Below are 10,092 nucleotides of genomic sequence, written 5' to 3' on the forward strand. Positions count from 1 at the left end.
CTTCACGCTTCAGATCTTTAAGCATAATCTGAGGTAGTCAACGACACGACATGTTAATACCTACAGTGTCAACGTCAGTTGCAATGACAACTTTTGACTCATTAATCGAGTTCGACTCATATCTTCAAAAGAACGTAATTGTATCACCGATCCACTTTTCAATGCTCGTTGTGACTCTATCCATCTCCACCACCATTTTCTCTTATCTGAAAAACGACAGCCGCCTATTTATCTATAACATGTGGTCTGGTTTATTCTTAGTGTTGTGCGACGACATTCAGATTCTCTCCTTCATTTAGGTTAGTTTTGTATTTTGAAAAGTATATATAAGTGAAAGTAGCTATAGAGTAAAGTAATACCATTTTGGTACTTTTTTTACATCATAACACATGGTTATAAATATTGGAAATACGTAATGGAGACTTCATTTTCCTATTTCTAAGATATTGCTTTGTTTGATTTGATTTTGTTTATAATTACTAACAAAGAATTTATCCTACTCATTTGTCTTTATTTTTTTTATTGAAAACATTACCAAATTGAACTTAATTCTGATTGTATCATTGACATTTTGATCAGATAATTAATTTGTTGATCTATTTATTTCATCATCTCATTCAAGTTAGACACGGATAAGTTTGAATAATAGATTTGTCGCTCTAGAAACAAAAGAGACAAATATATATATATATATATATATATATATATATATATATATATATATATATATATATATATATATATATATATATATATATATATATATATATATTTTGATGATTTCTAGGATATACTTTATTTTTGTATAATTGGTCTTTAAAGTTTATTGTAATGTCAAAAACATAAAAGACAAAAAGGTGTATAATTGTCAAAGTACTTATGGATGGTAGCAGGTTAAGGATTTACAAGTAACCAAAAGTGATAAATTTGCCAACATAAGAATAACTGGTGTCAAAGTTTTCAAAACTAGGACTAAACCTGCATATTCATGTATACCTTAGGGACCAAACTAAAATTTACTCGGAAACAATTTTTGGCACGAAGGGTGTTGATGAGTGATGAGGTCACGGACAGAAAATCCTGAATTTCTATTGGTCAATACTCGTGGCACCGCCTACAAACGCCACGTTTCCCTCCTCTTAAAAGCTCGGAATCCTCTCGACCCCTCTCCTTAATGAAGCTATAAGTTGTAAACGCAAACACTCTCGATAACTCGAATAACAATTTTTTTTTGGGTGGGATTTAGCGATCTTGATTCTCTTTTGAACGCAGAACATTCTTCTGGGGATTTGGATTCGATTTTCTTGAAATAAAAAAACAATGAAGAACACCTGGACCATATCGATGATATTCTTTACATGTTCTCTGTTGTTATTCGCCTCCGTAGAGTCAAAATCTCTTGACCCGTATAAGGTAACTATGCTATCTCCCTTTCAATTCCCTTGTGTTTCATTAGATTTTCCCGTTTTGATATATGTTTCCTGTTGTGTGCATATAAAACAGCATCACCGTCTTGTTGTCGCAAGAAAGCGATGTTTTGGTAGGTTATTTGTGTTTGGATTCTAAGTTGCATTTTATAACTAAATACCGGATTGAAATGTGGTCTATGGTTTAGGTTTAGGTTTAGGTTTTATCATGATATGCCAATTTGGGTTGCGAATTTCTTCAATTGATTCAAATTTGGGGTTTTTACGGGGGTATGTATTCGGGTTTAGCTACTAGTAAGTCAGATGGAAGTTGGAACATGGAAATATTGCATTTGGGAGGGTAAATTTTTCTGATTTTAAATGCCCAAAACCTTTTTGAACATGACACCCATATAATTGGCACTGTTCTTCCTCTGAATTCATCCACCATACAATTCAAATTACTTTATGTTAGAATAGTAAGATATTCCATATGAAACTTGAATTTCTTACATCCAGCTATGGGGTATTCTGCCCGACAATATCACATTTTTGTTCCAAACTTGTTGAATGTTGAGCGTGCTAAATATGTTATCTGTTGGGAAGTAGATTTATACAATTAAGCGGTTTCTTGATCTTTGATTTAACATCCATAATTTATGCTTGAATATGTTTCTATTGTCTTAAGGTTTTTAACATGTTTATTTGACTTTTAAATGACCAGGTACTAGGAGTAGAAAAGGATGCCAGTTCGAGGCAAATTCAAAAAGCTTTCCACAAGTATGTTTTTTTTCTTGATGTTTGATAATTGATAAGACTATCCTTTTTATTATTTAGCTACACATCAATGATTCTACATTCCAAAATTATCATTTTTCTTTTTTAGGCTCTCTCTTCAATATCATCTCGATAAGAACAAAAATAAAGGCGCTTAGGAAAAGTTTGAAGAAATAAATAACGGTATGGTGATCCCCCAAATAAATAAAAATAAAAAATATAGCAATGAAATTTACTCTTTTTACTTTTTTCATCAGCATATGAAAATTTATCCGATAAAGAAAAGAGAAAAAATTACGATATGTACGGATCATTACAAAGTGGGCAATGGATCGTCTTCACGTTCCAATCATGGCGGATTCTCTTCTTTCCTCTATCGCAACCTTTCACACCACCAAAATCATCATCACAGATCCCACTAAATATTCCTTCATTGTTTCAATCCCTGAAGCTATGTATGCCTGCGTGTCTGACGCAAGCAACGTTATTCAAGAGTAAAAGAAGCATCCTTCTTCGGGCCCAAGGGAACTCACTCCAACCATGGTTCGTTCAATAGAGGAGGCTGACAGGCCAGCCAAGAGGGGAAAGAAATCAGACACACAGAAAGAGTCGAACGTCGGTAAATCAACCAAGGGTCAAACCCCTAAAAAACGAAAGTCTGACAAGGCTGCTCCTTCACAGCCTTAACAGAAGAAGCAGAAGAAGCTAGCTCGAAGACTAATTCTTCAATCCTCAAGCGATTCAGACTTTGTGTATGTTCCTCCTCTTACCAAACCTTCTACTCACTCAGACTCAGAGAGCGAAAGCTCTGACGAGGCTTCGGGTCGTGGTGGAACCCCCCTCGCTCGCCTACCCCAGAGGAACCTGTTCGCTCCAAACCCCCTTCTCCTCCACCTGTTTCGGTACTTGTCTCTATCCCTTCAATCGCTACATCTCAACCATCAACTACTATTCTCATCCCTGATCCAATCTTTACTAAAGCAAAAACAACCACCACTACTGGAGTTCGAACCAACGTATTTATAGGCAGTTTTCGGACTTGAAACCCGAACTTCAGCATCAATTATGTCTTGGAAAATGGTTTTGTTTTCTTTTTATAGAAAAATCATTTGGTTTTATTATCTCAGTCAGATTCCAGATTCCCTGAAAAATGATTGTAGAGATTCCACTTAATTTGCAGAGATTCCATCTTCTTTGGCTGGATCCGATTTTTTTACTGGTTTTGTCTTTTTTCGTTCTTCTTGCTCGATGCACCTTCTTTGGAGTGAATATTTGCAGCTTCATTCGTTAGTTGATCATCTTGTAATGAAGATAAGTTGCTACGGTCCATTATACTGAAAAAAATATTAAGAGAAAATCCAATTATTTCCCATGATTAACTAAATAAACTAATCCAAAAACGAGAAAAAATGTTAACAGATTTCTCGTTGGAAGATAATGACAACATGTCCTCACAAGGATATTTCGATAATGAAGATATGGATGGTATTAGTTTAGAAGAACAAGATGATCAACTAATGAATGAAGCTACAAGTATTCACTCCAAAGAAGGTGCATCGAGCAAGAAGAACGAAAAAAGATAAAACCAATAAAAAAATCGGATCCAGCCAAAGAAGATGGAATCTCTGCAAATTAAGTGGAATCTCTGCAGTCATTTTTCAGGGAATCCGACTAAGTTAATAAAACCAAATGATTTTTCTATAAAAAGAAAACAAAACCATTTTCCAAGACATAATTGATGCTGAAGTTCGATTAGGTACACTTTCTATCGTTTGTTGGTTTTTGTCTAAGTTAGTTAGGATTAAAACTAGTATATTTTACACGTATCAGGCTTCTATTTAAAACTTGGGAGGAAGAAAAGCTTGAAGAAGGTGCGAATAATATTATTTGTAGTACAGATGAATCTTTCTACTTCACCATTCTGTTGTGATGTGTATGGGAAAAAAATGAATTTGAATTCCTTTTGAATACAATTGGGTTAGAAGAGGTTCGTTATTAGATTCTCGGCATTATCAAGATTCTCGACATTATCACATTGAAACGATTCCAATTCAGTCTTAAATTGATTTTTTACATAAGTGTGAAAGCTACAAAAGAAATATTATAAACTTTTTGTTCCCACATAACGGAACACCCACAAAAAAAATAATAAAAATAAACATCTAAGAAAATGTAATATTTAAACCCACTTAGACTAAAAACAAGAGATGTCTTCAAATAAAAACACAGGAGATGTCCATAGCCTTGTATATATATATATATATATATATATATATATATATATATATATATATATATATATATATATATATATATATATATATATATATATATATATATATATATATATAGACACACACACACACAATATTTAGAGTAAGGATCATATACTATAAAAATATAAAAATAAATATAAACTAAAGGTTTCCATTCATCAATCCTTTTATACATGAAAACTCATTAGCATAACGTTTGAATTTCCACTCCCACTGGCTAGTTTCCTTCTTTTTTATGCAAACATGCAAACATATTCAATCATGCACACGAAAAGAAAACCTCCAACTGTCCAACCCTTATTCGATAAACCCTAATTAACTCACGAGATAAATGCTTCTCGCAATCAATCTCAAAACCCTAAATGGGTGATTCATGATCGCAAACCGATTCTCATTACAGCTGATAACCCCCTATGTTTTAATTAGTTAACATTAGTAGTAGTAGTTTTAATTATTATTATTGTTCGTTGTGTTCGATATCTTACTTACCCGCACTAAACTATTATTCTATTAGGTACACTGTCTATCGTTTGTTAGTTTTTGTCTAAGTTACAATTAAAAGTAGTATGTTGTACATGTATCAGGTTTATGTCAAAAACTTGGGAGGAAGAAAAGCTTGAAAGAGGAACATGTGAATACTATTATTTGTGGTACAGATGAATCTTTCTACTTCACCGTTCTGTTGTATTGTGTATGGACAAAAAAAATCGGATTTGTATTCCATTTGAATGCAGTTGGGTAAGAAGAGGTTCGTTATTAAATTCTCGACATTATCACATTGAAACAATTGCAATTCAGTATTAAATTGATTTTTTACTCAAGTGTGAAAGCTACAAAAGAAACATTATAAACTTCATATTCCTACGTAACGGAACAACCATAAAAAAATTAATAATAATAAACAACGAAGAAAAATGTAATATTTAAACCCATTTAGACTAAGAACAAGAGATGCCCGTAAGTCAAGAAGTATAAGTTCAAATAAAAACACAGGAGATGTCCATACCCTTATATATAGATTACATATACAATATTTAGAGTAAGGATCCTAGACTATACAAAATACAAAAATAAATATAAACTAAGAGTTTCCATTCATCAATCCTTTTGTACATTAAAAGTCATTAACATAACGTTTGAATTACCACTCCCACTGGCTTGTTTCCTTATCTTTTATGCGAGTATGCAACCATATTCAATCATGCACACGAAAAGTAAACCTCTAACTATCCAACCCTGATTTGGTAAACCCTAATTAACTCACAAGATAAATTCTTCTCGCAATCACTTCCAAAACCATGAACGGCTGATTCATGATCCCAAACCGATTCCCATTACAGTTGATAACCCCAATGTGTTTTAATTTGTTAACATTAGTAGTAGTTTTAATTATTATTATTACTGATCACTGTGTTCGATACCTTACTTACATGCACTAAACTACAATTCGATTACGTACATTGTCTATCGTTTGTTGGTTTTTGTCTAAATTAGTTAGGATTAAAACTAGCATATTTTACACTTATCAGGCTTCTGTCTAAAAGTTGGGAGGAAGAAAAGCCTGAAAGAGGAAGGTGCGAATAACATTATTTATAGTACAGATGAATCTTTCTATTTCACCATTCTGTTGTGATATGTATGGAAAAAAAATGAATTTGAATTCCATTTGAATGCTATTGGTTAAGAAGAGATTGATTATTAAATTCTCGGCATTATCACATTGAAACGACTGAATTTCAGTCTTAAATTGATTTTATTACATAAGTGTGAAAGTTGCAAAAGAAACATTATAAACTTCTTATTTCCACATAATGGAACACTCACAAAAAATAAAATAAACATCTAAGAAAAATGTAATATTTAAACCCACTTAGACTATGAACAAGAGATGTCTATAGTCAAGAATTATAAGTTCAAATAAAAACACAGGAGATGTCCGTAAGCTTATATATAGATAACATATACAATATTTAGAGTAAGGATCCTATACTATAACAATATAAAAATAAATATAAACTAAGAGTTTCCATTAATCAATCCTTTTATACATGAAACCTCATTAACACAACTTTTGAATTTCCACTCCTGCTGGCTAGTTTCCTTATCTTTTATGCGAACATGCAATCATATTCAATCATGCACACAAAAAGAAAACCTGTAACTGTCTAACCCGTATTCAGTAAACCCTAATTAACTCACGAGAAAAATTCTTCTTGCAATCACTTTCAAATCCGTGAACGGGTGATTCATGATCGCAAACCGATTCGCATTTCAGTTGATAAACCCCCTGGATTATAATTAGTTAACATTTGTAGTCAAAACCCTAATTGGATGACTTAAACCCTAAGCAGCTTCAAGAACCTTCTGGAGTAAGTCCCCTTGGACGAAATTAGAGTGTGCTTCCACTCTAAATTTCTTCTCCCTTATATCCATAAGGATTCACAGCCCAAACTCAATTATCTTATAATTCACAGTTCCAGAACCCTTTATTTAATTAATCTCTTTTAGCCACATAATTAATTCTTAACTAATTCTTGACCAATATTAATTAAACTATATGATTTCTCTTTTAATATATTATTCATATAATATATTAATAAATCATAATAACTTTTCTCTCTATAAATAATCTTGTCTAGTTGCTTTAGTGAAGGCAACCCAAAAGGACCATGCACAATCGGGTCAAGTACATACCAAATATAGTTACGGGGTTAGACACTAATCCAACAATCTTCCACTTGGATAAGTCTAGTAATTATAAATACAAGTACGACTTCAGGATCCCATTAGCAATCGTAGTTCTCAATGACGTTGTCGAACTCAGATCTTATCAGTAACATGTCCTTTAGATAAAGGATCATATAGTCCTCTGTTATCAAGATATCGTGCGGGAAATTACATGGAACATAGTCATACTTATTGTCTAGCAGTTTGTTTCTCGATCTCTGATCTGTTTGACATATAACTTAATTGAACACATCAATTCAGTCCTGACCGGGCCTGACACATAAGTCAAACCAAATCATCGAGGTGCCCAGATATCGCTTTTACCCTCTTAGGACAAAAGGAACAGATAAACTACAACTTATATTCATTTACCATTCACTCATCAAATTATGCACAATGCGTTTTATAACATCAAGTTACTGATTCGTTTACGCATTCTCAATACACAACCAACTTGCAAACAATAAACCATATATCTAGGTTTCAAGACCATATGATATTATCATGTTGCGATCACTCATGATAAATTCCATGAAGTGATACCAGCAAGCGTTGATTTGATCGAATGCGCAAATCTTATTCATAAGCACTCATGAACATTGCAAAAAACTTTTGCAATGTCTAACACAGTTCAGACAGTCTACAACCCAATTCATCACAGTCTTCTTTCATACCTACTTCCAAAGTATGAGCGACTGTGGACTGTTCGAATAATCTTATTATTTAGGAAGTCAAAACATGCAAAGTGAAACAATAGGTAAATAATTAACATAAGACAGTAACTTTACTCATAAATAATACTTCTTTATTTAATCATCAAATGTTAATTACAATTTATCTATTACACGTTTCGAAGCTATCTAATCTAAACTAATATTGTCCTTCCGCCCAATGCTCCTAGCGTGCTGCAAGTGCTTAACCATACTCAGTCCCTTCGTAAGGGGATCTCCTGTGTTATCCTCTGATGATGCCATCTTTACTACGAGGAGTCACTCTTCCACCCGATGTCTAATAAAGTGATATTTCTTGTCGATATGTTGAGATTTGCCGTGATCCCTCGGTTCCTTAGTCAAGGCAACCGCTCCTTCATTATCACAGAAAATATCCATGGGCTCCTTTATGGATGGCACAACTCCAAGGTCTCCAATGAAGTTCTTCAACCATATCACCTCCTTCGACGCTTCACTCACCGCTATATACAATGATTCGCATGTTGAATCAACTACGGTCTCCTACTTGGAACTTTTCCAAGTCACTGCTCCTCCATTCAGGGTAAAGACCCAGCCCGACTGAGAACGGTAGTTTTCTCGTTTTATTTGAAACAGGCATCACTATACCCTTGCACCCTTAAGTCATCACTCCCACCAAGGACTAGAAACCATTCCTTGGTCCTCCGAAGGTACTTAAGAATATTCTTGACTGCGGTCCAATGTGCTCTGCCAGGGTGTCACACCCTAAAACCAAGAACGGCGGAAACGTTCTGGGGCGGAGGACGTCATGTAAGTATCACAACACAGTAAATGTAAATAAGCAAACAACATCATCCATTGCATTAAATATATATAATTTTAATACAAGCGTGTTCTGTACATTATAGACACCAAAAATAACGTATATCAAAATAATAAGATGAGTCTTGAATGCGCTCCATCTTCTCAAAAGCTGGTCTCGGTACCTGTCTACTGACGACCTGAGAATACAAGTTATTTTGAAAGAGTTTATCAGCATTAAGCTGGTGAGTTCATAAGTATTTTAGTGTCAGAAGTTGTTCTTCAAAAATGTTTGAATCTGTATCAAGTATAAGTTTGTAAAATGTATGTAAAAGTTTGCAATCGTTTGTAAAAGTTTGAATCTCTCAGAAAAACCTATATTTTCTATTAAAGAAGCCTTCTACCAAGGCTTAACTGTTTTGTATGTTCGCTTGATGTAAAAGTGTGTAATTTCCCAAATGTAACTATCATTTATCAAAATATAGTTTGTACATAAACGTGTAAGTGAGGTTATCACTAAAATATGTAATGGGTAAATTAATGTAGTACTGTAGCCTTTGTGTTTTAAGAACTACTGCGATACTAACTACCTTAAACCGGATTTATATTAAGGCATTATGTGATAAATTGCACCATACTATCGACTAGTAACAACGACAAATGAATGGTCGTAATAACGGAATGACGTTTGGCACCCGCAGACCTGCAGGTCCGGCTGTAGCTAGCAGCAAGGTGTAGGATTGTCAATCCAGTATAGATCTATACGCAAACTCAACGCTCTCCCTTCAAAAGAATTCTGGCTACAACTCGAGCCATGACAGTTAAGTCATGCTCCGATTTAAATCACCATAATAAAGTATTCATGTATATGTACTATTTCTCGTTCTAGTATATGCATATGTATTGTTTCTAGCATCATTGTATATGTATTGTTTCTAGTATATGCATATGTATTGTTTCTAGTATCATTGTATATGTATTGTTTCTAGTATCATTGTATATGTATTGTTTCTAGTATCATTGTATATGTATTGTTTCTAGTATCATTGTATATGTATTGTTTCTAGTATCATTGTATATGTATTGTTCTAGTATCATTGTATATGTATTGTTTCTAGTATCATTGTATATGTATTGTACTGTGTTACCCCGATGGTAACTAACTATTGATGTACTGATAAATATGAGTATGGAAGTACTTTTATGTCTATACATGTATATATTATATATAACTAATGTTGAAACGACTTTCGGATGGTCACCCGAAGCTCCACCAGACCACATCCAAATCGAGGAAAAGGAAATAGGATAGGTGGCTTTCCTAAGCCTTTTAAACATTATTTATACATCTATACGTACGTGGGCATGCAATTTATAAGAAGTAGAACAAAGTTTAATAAAAGCATTTGATAAGTA

The 10,092-nt window shown here is 33.5% G+C and overlaps 1 long non-coding RNA gene across 4 annotated transcripts; it reads left to right on the plus strand.

The window, feature by feature from the left end:
* The first annotated feature begins 1,159 nt into the window (after positions 1-1,159).
* Positions 1,160-9,572, plus strand: LOC145008456 (uncharacterized). Of its 4 annotated transcripts, XR_013663453.1 has the most exons (5): positions 1,160-1,413; positions 2,131-2,186; positions 2,293-2,366; positions 5,044-5,197; positions 9,378-9,572. It is a non-coding gene; the product is annotated as an uncharacterized LOC145008456 (long non-coding RNA). The 4 variants fall into 4 exon arrangements; XR_013663452.1 differs by lacking the exon at positions 9,378-9,572 and having other exon boundaries at positions 1,161-1,413; positions 5,044-5,280; XR_013663455.1 differs by lacking the exons at positions 5,044-5,197; positions 9,378-9,572 and adding an exon at positions 2,441-4,177 and having other exon boundaries at positions 1,161-1,413.
* Positions 9,573-10,092: the final 520 nt, after the last annotated feature.

The sequence above is a fragment of the Lactuca saligna genome, chromosome 8 (assembly GCF_052625555.1).
Source record: "Lactuca saligna cultivar CGN05327 chromosome 8, ASM5262555v1, whole genome shotgun sequence".
Lineage (NCBI taxonomy): Eukaryota > Viridiplantae > Streptophyta > Magnoliopsida > Asterales > Asteraceae > Lactuca > Lactuca saligna.